Raw genomic sequence first — 14,753 nt, forward strand, 5'->3', positions numbered from 1 at the left:
AATATAGGTGTGGTGCTTTTCAAGGTACTGGAGGTCATTGTTTGGGTGTGTAAATTCTGCTTTGATAATATACCATTTAAAGCACATGAGGTTGTAAAATTAATATCTGTTAGAGACGAGAGGGGTTCCCAGGTAGTGCTAGTGGTAAAGAACCCGCCTGCCAATGCAAGAGCTGCAGAAGATGCTGGTTTGATCCCTGGGTTGAGAAGATCCCCTGGAGGAGGGCATGGCAACCCACTCCAGTGTTCTTGCCTGGAGAATCCCAGGGATGGTGGAGCCTGGTGGGCTACAGTCCATAGGGTCACAAAGAGTCATATGCAACTAAAGCAACTTAGCACTCACACATGCCTAGAGATAAGAGACCCCTGAATGCTATCTTCCTACATGAGCTTGAACATGTATAGCAGGACAGTGTGTGCAGAGTTCTGACTGCCAGTCCACCATCTATCTTTATCATACATATTTTTAAATGAGGTATATTCTCCATAAATGGAGAATGAAATGGCAATTCACTCCAGTATTCTTTCCTGGGAAATCCCGTGGACAGAGGAGCCTGGTGGGCTACAGTCCATGGAGTCTCAAAAGAGTTGGATACAACTTAGGGTGAACAGTAACAACTGATTTAACACATGACATTTGTTTCAGGTTGTATTTGCTGTATCTGTGTCATACTCTTGGTTTGGATTCTGTCTTTGAATTTAGGCTGGATTATTTGGGGCAAATCACTTTAATGACACTTTACCATCCCCAGGCCTCAACTTCCTCATTCATGACAGGTGCCTTCTGACTCCGAAAGCTCCATGGCCCTGTGTTGGTTCTCAGTCTCCATGGAGACATCTTCACTCCTGAGACCTCCCGACCACCCATTCCCCAGAAAGATAGGTTGGCGGCAGTTTCTCTCTTGTGGCTGTTTTTTGTTTTTTTGTTTTAACTTTTAATTGGAGGTTACTTGCTTTACGATGTGGTGTCGCTTTCTGCCACACAACAGCGTGAATCAGCCATAAGCATATACATGTCCCCTCCCGCTTGAACCTCCCCCCTGCCCTTCTTGTGGCTGTTTTAATGCGATCATTTGCACCTGAACATTTCAGCAAAACCTCAGACATCTCACTTCCTTCCCTTCCTCCAGGATCTGCACAGTCTTTTTTCAAACAGACTTTGCCCACTTGGACCTGGAGCTGTTGTCCAGTCCACCTTCTCTCTCTCACTCTCCCCTCCAACCCCCCACCCCCACCCCCCGGTGTCTGTCGTGTTCTTTTACCCTTTTACCAGCTGCTTGCTCCCTCCCTCTCTTCAGCTCTCAGGGAAGGAAACACCACTGCCTTTCTATTCCTCACAACAGAGCCTTCCAGAGCCCCTCCCATCCCTGGTCCAGGTCCGCAGTCTCACCCCTTCACTGCCCACCACTCCAGTGCTCTGACCTGGTTCCTCATCCTGGCATTTCCCCTCTGCCGGGGGGATGGGCACCTGGACACTGTCTGCTTAGGGGAAAACAGCCCTGGCCGACAGCTCCAACTACTGTAATTGCTTTCAAGTGTTTGAATGTGTGATGGATGGGAGCTGGGCCTTGGGCAGGGGCCAGGGAGCCTCACATATTCACAGGATGTACTTGGACAAACAATCCAAGACCTCAAAGGCCTCTGGCTGCTGCAGCTCCGCCCTCACCGCAGCTCGTCTGACCTGATGCTACTCAGAGCTGCTTCAGCACGACAGAGTGGAGTTTTTTTCTCTCTCTCTTTTCAAAAATTTTTATGGGAGTATTCCTGCATATTCATTGGAAGGACTGATGGTGAAGTTGAAGCTCCAATACTTTGGCCACCTGATGCAAAGAGCCGACTCGTTAGAAAAGACCCTGATGCTGGAAAAGACTGAGGACAATGGGAGAAGGAGACGACAGAGGATGAGATGGTTGGATGGCATCACTGACTCGATGGACGAGAGTTTGAGCGAGCTCCAGGAGATGGTGAAGGACAGGGAGGCCTGGCGTGCTGCAGCCCGTCAGGTCAGAGTCGGATGTGACCGAGTGACTGCCCAGCAACGGTAGTTGGTCCACAGCACTGTGTTATTGCAGGTCTACAGCAAAGTGACTCATTTTACACATAGACACGCATCCACGCCTTTTCAGATCCTTGTCCCATATAGGGCATTACAGAGTGTTGAGTAGAGTTCCTCTTTCTTCTCTTTCAAACAGATTTTTAATATATTCACGGATGCTGCAGCTCACTCCGACAGCTGGGGGACCACTAGTCCTCTCCACAGGGGGTTCCCACTGGGGAAGAGCTAAGCCTCCACACCTGCAGGGCCTCGTGAGTGAAAGGCAGCTGGGAGGTGGGCATGTGGCTCCTATTCTCCCCGAGTCCTGAGCAGGAGGATTTTGTCACAAGCCCAGCGGCAACCCTGGGCTTCCCTGGTGTCTCAGGTGGTAAGGCATCTGCCTGCAGTGTAGGAGACCCAGGTTTGATCCCTGGGATGGCGAGACCCCCCCGGAGGAGGGCATGGCAACACACTCCAGTATTCTTGCCTGGAGAACCCCATGCACAGAGGAGCTGGCGGGCTGCAGTGGCAAAGAGTCAGACACGACTGAGCCACTCACACTAACACACAGCAACAACTCCAGGGACAGAGCAAAAATGACTGACTGGTCGGGGACATAGAAGCTTCTGGAAGAGCATAGTGGCCCGATGCCTAGCACGGTTAGGAGGCTGGTTACATGCTACCTGCTGCCTGGGACCATCCTGGGACATGGGCCAGGTGTCCAAGAGGTGGGAGAGTGTGGGAGGGTGCAGGTCCCGGGGCAGGGATTTTGCAGGAGGCTGGACCCCCTTCTCAAGGGCGGTGCTCCTCTGCAGGAAGTGGCAGGAGCCCCGCACCCCAACTCTGCAGGAGGTGTGGCTGCGTGTGACAACATGAAGAGGCTGCCCCTCCACCCTGTCCTGCAACTGGCTTACGCTCCCGGGTCCACTGCTGGCCTTGCTCTGAAATGGCTCAAAACTCTCACCCGCCTTGCTGGTGAACAATGCTCGACCCTCTGCCTGTGATGAGAAACACACTCTTTCGCATACACATCCTCGGTGAGATAGCCGTGCGCCAGAGCTGAGCCCCACCCACGTGGGACCTCTCCGGACCTCAGAGCCCAGGGCTCAGGAGCCGCAGTGTTCATACCCAGGAGAGGCAGGGGAGACCTTAGGAGGTGAGGGACTGGCCACGGTCATACAGCCAGAGTTGCAAGGCAGGACTAGAACTCAGGTCTCACTGACTCAGGCCCGAGCCTAACCCCTACACTGACCAGGATTGCACGTAGGTGGTCTGTCTCACAGGAAAGGCACAAATTCCCAGTTATTAGAAACATCCTAGTTAATGCTCAGATTTTAGTTTGCTAACCATGTAGTATATAACCTGCATGAACAGTCTCAGCTCAGGGTACCAGGAGGCTATGGCTAACTCACTTCATTGAACAACAGAAACTAAACCCAACATTGTAAAGCACAGGAAGAGATTCTCTCAGTGGCGTCCGACTCTTTGTGACCCTACAGACTGCAGCCCACCAGGCTCCTCTGTCCATGGGATTCTCCAGGCAAGAACACTGGAATAGATTGCCATTCCCTCCCCCAGGGAATCTTCCCAACCCAGGGATGGAATCTCCTGCGTTGCAGGCAGATTCATTACCATCTTAGCCATCAAGGAAGCCCATTGTAAAGCAATTATATTCCAATTTTTAAAAAATGAAGCAGGAGAAATAGTAACAGTGTAGTATAGATTCTGCACTGAAGGCCTAGTTTTGTTCTTTTTTTTTTTTTAAATTGAACTACAGTTGATTTCCAAATAGTTGCTTTCTACTGTATGGCAAAGTGATTCAGTATATATATACATTTTTCTTGTATATTCTTTTCCATTGTGGTTTATCACAGGATATTGAATAGAGTTCCCTGTGCTATATAGTAGGACCTTGTTGTTTATCCATACTATATATAATAGTTTGCATCTGCTAATCCCAAACTCCCGATCCATTCCTCCTACTGCTGTTTAATCGCTAAGTCATGTCTGACTCTTTGCGACCCCATGGACTGTAACCTGCCAGGCTCCTCTGTCCATGGGATTTCCCAGGCAAGAATACTGGAGTGGGTTGCCATCCCCTTCTCCAAGGGATCTTCCCGACCCAGGGATTGAACCCAGGTCTCTTGCTTTGCAGGTGTATTCTTTATCCTCTGAGCCAGCAGGGAAGACTTGATTGAAGACTTAGGTTTTAATCCCATATTTGTGCTTCATAATTAGCTCTTAGGCATGGGCCTTTGGGTTTGTTAGTGGAGGTGGCTTAGAGCTCACATAGACCCTTCCAGGCCTCACTCTCCCTGTCGAGATGCGAGGAATAGCATCAGCTCTGTCATGGGGAGCGTGAAGTGCTCAGCTCAGCCCCCATGGGCAGTGACTGTTGATACTAGTATTAGCCTGATGGGCAGTGGCCTGGGGCCAATCACTCAACCTCTGTGAGCTTCCATTTCCTCATCAACAAAACAGAGAAATAAAAATAACCATGATATATGAAGCCGGAAGTCAAAAACAAAATCCTTGTAGGCAGTCAGTGATTACTAATTACTGCAATAGCAACAATGCAAATGTCCTTCGAGCCTTAAATGGCTCTGTTAGATGCTTCCAGACTGTTCCTCAAAGCCGAGTGTTATTGAGCATCGGTATCCTGATCTCTGCACATTTTTAAAGGTGTCGACTGAAAGGATACATAATGTGAGAGTTGTAAGTTAAGATTTATTTGGGGCAAATGGAGGACTGCAGCCTGGGAGACAGCACCTCAGACAGCTCTGAGAGACTGCTCCAAAGAGGCAGTGGGGGAAGGTCAGGATATAAGACTTTGGTGAAGGGGAGCTCAATGCAACGAAGCACTTATTTTACAAAAGGTTTTCTGCTTCTCACAAGGAGCTGATGTTGCCACGAAGGAAGGGATGTAGTGCTTTTCTAGATATGAAGAGATGCAAGGATTAGGTTCATGAGATCAGACCTGAAAATATCTAGCTATCTAAAGACTTGTCCCACCAGATTCCCTGGAGCACAGAGTGCCTCACTCTCCATGCTGAACCCCCTCAGGAATGTTGAAGGTCAGCAGCTGCAGCAGCACAGAGTTCAGTCTCCACAGAGGCAGATGGCAAATGCCATTGTTTTCCAGTCACTGGCAAATGCTCTTGCCAAGTGCCAATTTGTAGTTGACAAAGATTTCTGAAAACGCGTCCCTCCTGAGTCCCAGTGCCTTGCCCAGCCCACCCCACCACGCCTTATCCTCCTTATCACGGCCATGTGACCCACTGTGTCCAATGGGAACTCAGGATTGGGTGGGAGAATTTGGGGTCAGGGCCAGGTCTAATCTCTATGTCTTTGTGTGAGTAGGCGCTTCTTCTCTGGGGGTGAGGGGTGGACTTGCTAGGGATGGGAGGCCTGGGTGTTGGCTGGATTTCACACCCAGCTCCATGCTGTGAACGGCAGCCTCCTGTGCCCTGACCTGCATCCAGGTTGTGAATCCATGTGTCAGGGACCCAGTGGGGCCAAGAAGGGACAGGAGAGAAGCTGGCCGAGTGAGAGACGGTAGCAGAGGGATGTGGAAGCGGGAGGGCCAAGTCCCAGGTGCTGTGTGACCGGCTCTGGCCAGCACTCCGAGAATGGACCCATGAAATCCAGGGCTTCCGAGTGAAGCCAGAAATCTAGATACTTTTATGAGGTTTTCCTAACTCTTTAATAACCACTATGCAGCTCAGAAAAACACATCTGCAGTGGAATCCTGGGTGGGGGCCACACCCACCCCACCATCCTTCTCTCCTCAGCCTCAGTCATAACCATAATCTTGGCACCAGGGCATGGGGATATATCTCCACCCCCTCTCCCCACCTCTCCTGGGGCTTCTGGCTGAAGCCCCCAGGCCTGACACAACTGTTTCCCACTTCAACTCTCTTGGCTTAGGGGCTTCTGCTTCTATGAACATGACTGTCCACTAAGAAATGGCTACTGCATCAAACCCCTTGGCTTGCATCTCTCCTTGCCCCAGAGGTCCTCAACTCCAACCCAGCACTCAACGGCTCCCTCCTGACTGCCATCTTCGGGAAGACAAGAGACCCTGCCCTTGGTGGCATCTGATACCCAAGAGATTTCTTTATGGACAAATCCAAACTCCTTGGCCTGCCATCTGCACCCTGCCACCTGGTGTTCCGGGATGCCACGCACCTGCTCGCCACTCAAAGAGCAAATTTTGATCATTCTGCCTTGCTGTCTTTGCTTCGGCTGTATTTGCTGCCTGTGACTCCCAGCTACCCAGGATCCACCCTTCAAAGCTTAGCAAAAGTAATGGTTTTTCCAGTTGGACCATAAAGACAGCTGAGCACCGAAGAATTCATTTTTTCCAACTGTGGTGCTGGAGAAGACTCTTGAGAGTCCCTTGGACAGCGAGGAGATCAAACCAGTCAGTCCTAGAGGAAATCAACCCTGAGTATTCATTGGAAGGACTGATGGTGAAGCTGAAGCTCCAATACTTTGGCCACCTGATGCAAAGAGCTGACTCACTGGAAAAGACCCTGATGCTGGGAAAGATTGAGGGCAGGAGAAGAAGGGGGCATCGGAGGATGAGATGGTTGGATGGCATCATCGACTCAATGGACAGGAGTTTGAGCAAACTCTGGGAGATAGTGGAGGACAGGGAAGCCTGGCATGCTGTAGTCCAAAGGATTGCAAAGAGCTGGACATGATTTAGTGAGTGAACAACAAAGCTTCCAGTGAATCTTCTGCAAGAACCTAGCTGCCCCTCCCTGATCACAACTGTCTTCAGGAGGGTTTAACATCAGCCATTTCCTATCCTTGCTGTCATGACCTCTCCGGGGCTGCAGCATTTTCCTGGGCACCAGGGACCCATTTGCAGCCTAAACTATTAATACATTGGAGTTCCGTTTATCCTGCACCCAGGAGGTAGTCACCAAGGACTTGCTTATCAACCAGTGTTGTGTGTGTGCGACTCCATGGACTATATCCCACCAGACTTTGTCCATGGGATTCTCCAGGCAAGAATACTGGAGTGGGCTGCCATTTCCTCCTCCGGGCATCTTCCCAACCCAAGGATTGAACTCGCATCTCTTGTGTCTCTTGCACTGCAGGCGGATTCATTACCACTGAGCCACTGGGGGAAGCCTGTCAACCAGTGTTACCTACTATTAATCCTTTCAAATCTCCAGAGACCTGCAAGCAGCATCTGGCATGGTGTGCATGCTCAGCCTTGGCTGATTCTTTGTGACCCCAAGGACTATAACGTGCCAGGCTCCTCTGTCCATGGGATTTCCCAGGCAAGAAATATAGGAATGCTTTGCCATTCCCTTCTCTAGGGGATCTTCCCCACCCAGGGATCGAACTCACATCTCTTGCATCTCCTGCATTGACAAGTGGATTCTTTACTACTTGCACCACCTGGGAAGCCCCAGGCAACAGCTGTGTTTCCTAATTCAGAGAGCAACAGTCCTCTCTGGCTCTGAATCCCGTGCCCTGCAGTGGTCTCATTCTACAAAGTCTGTCCTGGGTTTGCACAAGGAGCCAGAGAACTAGCTTCGAGGTGAGCGTGGCCTTGTGTTTTGCTGCTGTTTCTGTGTGTGCCAGTTCCTGTTCCAGAGAAGATCCTTCCAAAAGTGACTCAGCCCATGTGCCAAGACCATGCTGAGCCCTCCCACCTGGCTCTCAGACCTGTCAGACCAGTGCTGGCAGCGTACTGCCCTGGGGACACCTGTGACAGCCAAAGCCAACTTCCTGGAGGAGACGAGCGGGCAAGTGGGGTCATGCACCAGGATCCCAGGAGAGGGTCTCTGCTGCGCTCGCGCCCATCACTTCTCTACTTCGCTTGCTCCTTCCCATGATCAGCTGGAGAGTGATGAGAGTGTTCTCAGTCCTCAATGGCTCGGCTAAGATAGAACTATTGCCCAGCAGCTGTTCTGAAGAAAATTTGTATCTTCACATTTTATAAGATGCAACTTGAATAAAAGTGTTCTGTGATCAAAGGTGTTGGGAGAACAATCAACGGAAGTTCATCATTTTTTTTTTCTTTTTAAATGCAACTCTTCTTTAAAAATGATTTTGTTTATTTATTTATTTCTTCATTGCTGCGCTTGGGCAGTGAGCGGGGGCTACTCTGTGTTGCGTGCGCGAGCTTCTCATTGTGGGGGCTTATCCTGCTGCAGAGCGTGGGCTTCAGTAGCTGCGCCTCCTGGACCCCGGAGCACAGGCTCAGCAGTTGTGGCGCAGGGGCTTAATTGCTTTGAGGTATGTGGGATCTTCCCAGACCAGGGACGGAGCCCGCACTGGAAGGCGGATTCTTTACCACTAGCCACCAGGGAAGCCCCCTTTCTCGTGTTTCTCTATTGCAGGGCTCCTCGGGGCCTTTAACGTGTGTGGTTCTCCAAGAGGGTGACAGTTCCCACAGCATTTCTAAAGCTTTCTGAGACCGTGGGGTGTATTTGCTCAAGAAGACTGTTGAGGGGTGCACAGTGAGAAATGTGGTCCAGGAGCTGTGGTTGCACGAAGCAGCACCAGACCTGGACCTGCTCACCATGTGGGTCCCTCTTGCACCCGGGCCCTCTTCCCCACTCCAGCCAGGCTGACTTCACGGTAATCGTATTCCCATATGTGTTCTGTCTGGCTCCATAGACTCTAGCCACCGACTTCCGGAATTCCAAGGCCCAAGAAAAGCCTGTGTGTCCCGATGTTACCTCTCGGTCCTGGCAGCCACCTCCAGGAATTCCAGAATGAAAAGCACAAAAGCCAGTGGCCAGGCTGGCACGGCTGACCACACGTGGGCAGGATCCAGGCTACACTCTTCTTCATCTGCCTCGTGATCCTGGCATGGCTAGGGGACCCTGGGGCTCTAGAAATCCGGTCGCCCTGCATTCACACCAGGAAACATTTACAACAGAACAAAACAGTTTTCACGATGGCTCCTAGAAGTCTCACAAGGGTGGAACTTCAGCTGCCGCCCCGTGATTTCCACTCCTATTTTCTTTGATTCTAAGATGCCATCAATTGTAAGACATGGCATTGTTTTGGGAATAGCTTTTTTTTGTGTGTGGGAGGAATTTAAAAAAGAAAAAGAAACACCCCATGCAATGTACCAACTAATTGTAAGACATATCCTGAATCCAGAATAATTAAAATCTGAACAACTGTGTGCCTTGGAATTAAGGAAATAGACTCTTTCTGTGGGTCAGAGTTGACTTCCTTTTTCATCACTCCTGAGGAAGCTGAGATGTCGGCTCCAAGGGAGAAAGCAGGAGGCTGAGTGCTGGGCAGATGTTTGATCTCAATAAATGATCACTGACCCTCCATGCTGCCAGGCTCTGTGCTCAGTGAGAAGAGGGTGGGCAAAGACTGCCCTGTCTATACTGTCCAGCAGACGACCATTGGATCCTGTCCAGAGGCGACACATCCCCTACAGCTTCCAGGAGGAAAGGCAGTGGTGTGCAACTGCTGGAGACATAGCAAGACAGTCGAAGAATGTTGAAGCCAGTTCCAGACTGTGCAATGGAGATCACCATTTTGTTCTGCAGTGATGTGAAAATCACTAGTAATAAAGGTAAAATTAAAACAAATTTACTGGGAGGATTTTGGAGTAACTCTGAGCTGACAATGGCCCTCCAGTGGTTCCACATCGCAGGTGGACACACCTCTGTTCCATCTCTATTGTGATCACTTCTCACAAACACTCGCTCATACTCCTGATGGGGGCAGGTACTTGGGTACTTCCCAGGGGCCCTGGGCAGTAAGGATCACAATGGAGGGATGTCCAAGGGCAGGAGCAGGCCTGGGTGGAGTGACCAGTTGCCTAGGTGAACTGCCAGAGGGTGAGAGTCTTCACAGAGGTGGTGATGTTTGAAGTGGTTCTTTAAAAATAGGCAAGGGGCGGGGCTGGGGGTTGTAACCAAAATAACTGAGGCTAGAGGCAAGCTGAGGACCAGTGAGAAGTCTGAGGCTTGGACCAGCGGGCTGGAAGGATGTGTGGTGGGAGATGCAGAGGATTGGAGCTGGTCTGGTCTGTGGAGGGAGTTTGGACTTGGAATTCATTCTGTTGATCTGCATCACGTTCTTGCTGACTGATTTCTATATCTTGTGTTTAGTCGCTCAGTCGTGTCCAACTCTTTGCAACCCCATGGACTGTAGCCCACCAGGCTCTTCTGTCCATGGGGATTCTCCAGGCAAGAATACTGGAGTGGGTTGCCATGCCCACCTCCAGGGGATTTTCCTAACCCAGGGATCAAACCCAGGTCTGCTGCATTGCAAGTTGATTCTTTACTATCTGAGCCACCAAAGAAGCCCTTTTTATATCTTATTTTCAACAAATCAGCTGAAGACACCCTGGTGGTTCAGACAGTAGAGTCTGCCTGCAATGCGGGAGACTTTCCCAGGGACTTCAGTCCCTGGGTCGGGAAGGTCTCCTGGAGAAGGACCTGGCAAACCATTCCAGTATTCTTGCCTGGGAAATCCCAAGAACGAAGGATCCTGGCGGGCTCCAGTTGTCCATGGAGTCACAGAGTCAGACATGACTGAGTGACTAACACTTTCCTTCTTTCAGCCACACTTTGTGGGATCTCAGCTCCCCAACCAGGGATCAAACCTGTGTCCCCAGCATTGGAAGCATGAAGGCTTAACCACTGGACCAGCAGGGAACCCCCAGCTGAAGATACTTTGAATGCTGCCATGGCTGCCGCGAGCATCTGCGTTGCCCCCAGATACTTTGTTGTTTCCTTGGATCACTGACCTGGAGGCAGATTTCCAAGTGGACCATTGTTACCAGCGCACACACTTTCCTTCTGGGGCACCTGGCTGTTCCTCCTTCTGGAATGTCCTTCTCCCAGGTAGGGACATGGCTCAGCACTCCTCTCACTCAGGTTGAAGCTTCCCTCCTGACTTTCTGGCCTCCTTTCTCCTCCAGCTCGCATGGTCGTTTTGCAGGGTGCTTTGCATGTGCGTGTTTGGTTTGTATCTGTGTCTCCTCTAGACCCTGAGCTCCGCCTTGGCTTCGTGCTCAGAACACAGCCTGACACTTAGCAGATGCTCCGTGTTTATTGTTGTTGAATTAGATGGTTTTCAGAGTTCCTCTGTGTTTATTATTTTGTCAGATTCTTAATACTTTTTCTGCTTTATAAATGGGGAAAACATATAAAAGAAGCTAAAGGAATTATCCAAGATAGTATGGCAGCTGGGAAAGGGGAGGGGCACAGAGCCCCATGCTTTCCCCATGTGACATTGACCTTCAGAATGACACACCCTTGACGCCCACTCTGCCCTGGCCTGGGAGGTCCATATTCTTGGAACTTGGTGGTCTCCTTCTCTAGACAAGCGAGCTGAAGGCTCCTCTGATGGGCCTTAGGTTGACACCCACTGTGGGATTCCAGCCCTTGGTGAACAAGACCTGAATGTGAAGTCTTCGGTGCAGGATGTGGGCGTGGGGATGGAGCACGGAAAGCCAAAGAGACTTCCTGCGGCAGAGGCTAACTCTGGACCCACCTAGAATTCACAGCTTCTTAAAGGTCTCTGCAGCCAGGAGGAAGGGGCCAGGTGACTCATCCCTGGGCAGGGCTACAGGAAGCAAGAGTCAAGCATAAGGAAAGCACGAGGATTGAAAACCACCTTCTCCAACTGGGCTGCTCTGCTTTCCTCGATCTTGGGAGAACTGACCAAGAGAGCCCCCAAGCCCTGAACCCCACCCACCCTGGCCCATCGGCCACCTGTGCCTGAATGTGGACCAGGACCATCAGGCCCTGAAGCGACTCCTCTGAGAGCCTCCCATGGTGTGGGGATACGGATTTTCTCAAACCCCCACTGAGACCCACTGAGTGCAGTCTCAGACTGGCCAGGATGAGAAGTGGTTCTGCAGGGTAATCTCTACCACTGTGTCGGGCATATCCATGTCTCCCAGAGACCTAGGTGGAGCACCCTGACTCCAGTGTGCCTCTGAGGCATTATAGATACAATCTCTCCATTAAGACAATTTGGAAATTGAGGCTCCTGAAGGTCGAGTATTAGTTGCTTCTGACTCTTTGTGACCCCATATACTGTAGCCTACCAGGCTCCCCTGTCCCTGGAGTCTTCCAGGCAAGAATACTGGAGTGAGTAGCCATTCCCTTCTCCAGGGGATCTTCCTGATTCAGGGATCAAACCCATGTCTCCTGCATTGTAAGCAGATTCTTTACCATCTGAGTCACCAGGGAAGCCCAAATGACTGGGGAGTTGGAGTCGCTCCCCTGAAATCCTTCATCCTATAATGGCACAGGGGCAGTGGCATGCTGAGCAGGTGACTCTCTGCTCCTCTCTCACGCATCACAGTGCTTCCTCTATGGAGCCTGACACTCTAGCCCCAGACTAGTGTGGAGCCTGGTATCCAGTAGGCCCTCAAACTGCATTTCATGGAAGCCCTTTCATTGTCCGTGTTTAAGCACATGGATTCAGACACAGGCCCCTGGAAGAGAGTGTTCCCTCTGCCCCACAACAGCGCTGTAGACAGCCCCAGTGGTAGGAGGGACTGAAAGTTTCTTGAAAGTAATCCCTTTCTTTGTGATCGTTTGAAAACCACGCAGCGAAAGGGGAGTGGGCTTTTAAACCATGAAAATAGACACTGGACCCAGACCTGGATTCAGAGGGAAGCAGAAATGTACAGTAGTGGGCCTTTCTCTTTCTTCCCTTTTTGTTTTCAGAGAAACAGTTAGGGGTCCTGTGATTGGCAACCTCTAAGATGGCCCCAGTGATCCAAACTTCTGTGTGTCTACGCCTGTGAGTGTGGGGTGGACTAAATGACTTGCCTCTAATTCTAATGAGTAGAAGAGGGCACAAGTGATTTTATCTCACTCTTTCTATTAGTATTTATTTATTATTAATACTTGGTGTCTCTGGGTCTTAGTCACGGCATGTAGGATCCTCCATCTTCATTGCAGTGTGCGGGATCTTTAGTTGTGGCTTGCAAACTCTTAGCTGCAGCATGTGGGATCTAGTTCCCTGACCAGGGATCAATCCTGGGCCCCCTGCCTTGGGAACTTGGAGTCTTAGCCACTGGACCACCAGGAAGATACCATTATGCCACTTCTGATATTGGGTTATGAAAAGGCTATGACTTTCACCTTTGGCGCTCTCTCACCCTCTCTGGGGTCACACAGCCTAGGGGTTGCCAGCCACAGTGTCCTGAGGCTGCCTGCAGAAACGCCCAGGTGGTGAGGGTTGAGGCCCAGCAACAACCGTGGAAGTGAGACTGCAATCACTCCCACACCCGCTCTTTATGGAATGCTTCCTTAGACCAGGCACTGGCCTGGAGCTCCACCGCCCTTGTGTGCCTGGAAAGGCTTCATTCTCCTTTATTACCAGCTAGCTTCTTTCTTTCCAGACTCAAAGCAGTTTATTGAGATCACCAACTTTATCCTCCAAACATTCCTGTGATTTCTGCTGAGTCATGCCTCTGGGTTCCTGGTGCTGGAGCAGTGTCCCAGAACTGGCATTGAGAGTGGCCGGAGCAGAATGAAGAACGTTGTGGTTCAGACACTGGCTGGGCTGGCCCTCTGGTGTTTATTTGATGTCCACCTTTTAATCAGGCTTCCCCAGCAGCTCAGAGGTAAAGCGTCCTCTGGCAATGCAGGAGACACAAGAGACACTAGTTCGATCTCTGGGTCTGAGAGATCCCCTGGAGGAGGAAATGGCAACCTACTCCAGTATGCTTGCTGGGAAAATCACATAGACAGAGGAGCCTGGTGGGCTACAGTCCATAGGGTCTCAGAGTCGGACATGACTGAGTGACTACACACACACACACACACACACACACACACACACACACACATGCACACATGCGCATGTGAGCGTGCCTTTTAATCAATATCAACAAGGCCATGATGACAGACGACAGGGGCCAAGAGACTGGGCTTCACTGAAGGTTCCTGTTCCCTTTGTGTTCCTTTCCTCCTTCCCAGGTCTGACCTGAATGTGGCTCCATCTTTATCCAGGAGACTCGCTGCTCACAAAACAGATATAATTCACTGCATTTGGGTGTCTTACAATGAAAAATATTAACAAGTGGCCAATTGATAAACTCACTTTGTGTCGGATGTTTTTCCAGCCCATCCTAGGCCTGATGGAGAAACAGCTGACTCTGGCTGGCTTCATATCACCACCGAGAGAAAACAACATCCTTAAAGAAAATGCCTCTGATTATTCTAAAAGGTCTCCTCCTCTACATGCAGAGGGTGGGGAGGAACATAGCACTGATTTTGTTCCAAATGACTCACCTGCGTGAAACCCTCTGGGGTGCCATCTGCCAGAACCCTTGGGTCCTAAGAATAGTCCCTGGGACCTGTAACCCCAGTGGAAAATCTCAGTCTTATTTCCTGCTGCCCCCAGGGTCCTTTTCTCATTTCTCAGCCCTGTTTAAGAAACAGGTTGAAAACCTGAGGGTTTTCAGTGCTGAGGTCATAAGGGTCAACCCACATGAGTGACTCAATTCTTTTCCTGTCAATAGGTCTCTTGCAGAGGAACTTAACCCACTGGAAGGGACATGGGCCAGGCCCATCTCTGGAGAAAAGCACCACCAAGCTGTATAATAATTAATTTCCACAGCCCCCAAGGCCTCGTGCATGGCCCCCTGCACTGGCCCTGTTGAGCTGAACCGACCCTTCCTTTGCCCTCTTATCTATGTGGGGTCACATAGATATGGTATTTTTTCTCCATTAAAATGGAGTAAACAAAATATT

The sequence above is a fragment of the Cervus elaphus genome, chromosome 11 (genome assembly GCF_910594005.1).
Source record: "Cervus elaphus chromosome 11, mCerEla1.1, whole genome shotgun sequence".
In the NCBI taxonomy this organism is placed as follows: Eukaryota; Metazoa; Chordata; class Mammalia; order Artiodactyla; family Cervidae; genus Cervus; species Cervus elaphus.